The sequence below is a fragment of the Platalea leucorodia genome, assembly GCF_965183815.1.
Source record: "Platalea leucorodia genome assembly, chromosome: 5".
In the NCBI taxonomy this organism is placed as follows: Eukaryota; Metazoa; Chordata; class Aves; order Pelecaniformes; family Threskiornithidae; genus Platalea; species Platalea leucorodia.
The window spans coordinates 51675610-51676637 of NC_138827.1; positions in this window are offsets into that span (position 1 = coordinate 51675610).

The window sequence follows — 1028 nt, forward strand, 5'->3', positions numbered from 1 at the left end:
TCCTTACAGAATTATTATAAAGCAGGTATATTATTTCCTGGTGCTTTTCATACCTCAGTACAGTGGTATTTGAATGGATATGCTCCATATCCACAGGAGCTAGAAGTGCCTGTAAAGAAGGCACCCTAGAACCCTTTCTTTCAATGTGTAGTTAATCGATTTATACACTGCTTTTCAGTTTTATCTGTGAACAGCTTTGGAATGGTAAGAAATACCTTCAGGAAACACATGTGAAGGCCAGAACCTACCCAAATATAGAGAAATAATATGCTAATCAAACACACAAAGGAAACGGAATATTTACGACACTTTAGTCATTCAAGGGCAAGATCAGGCTAACAGCCATAACCATGCCATCATCTGCAGGAACTTGCATTTCATTACACCTTTTTTTCTTAGCAACATAACTTCAAGAAAACTTGTCAGCTCTGTTCTGCAACAGGCATGGCTGAACTAAGTAATTTGTCATTTCTCCTTTGACCTAACCCTTCTATTGTCTTTGAAGATTCTTAGAAAGCATAAGATTAATTTTCAAATTATCCTTTCCTTTCCAACATCTGAATTTATAAACACTATAGTAAAACAGCTTTGTTTTTATAAGGATGTGTTCCAGAAAAACAAATATGTAATTGCTTAAGAACAAGACATTCTTTCTTTCATTTCCCCTTCCAAAGCTTATGAAGTCTTGCTACTAAAACAACTTCTAGCAGTTGTTTCAGTGAAGGACAGTACTCTCTACATAGTGTTGGCACTAGAAATACAATATACAAAACCGAGCTTATGGGATATTAAGAAAGAATAAGATTTATCCAAGTCTTCTCTATCCTCAAACAGTTTTTTCCTGTAGTATTTATTTTACATTAACAAAAAGCTTGTAAGAAATAAATCTTCTCGTAAGAATGCTCTTCAATGTTTAAATCAAAATGGGAGAGAGAAAAGCAAGCTCCCTTCTAATAATGTGAGCTCTTAAGTTCATGTGGTCTAGACTATGACTTGGACTACCCTTTTCAATTTTTCCCCCTTACTAA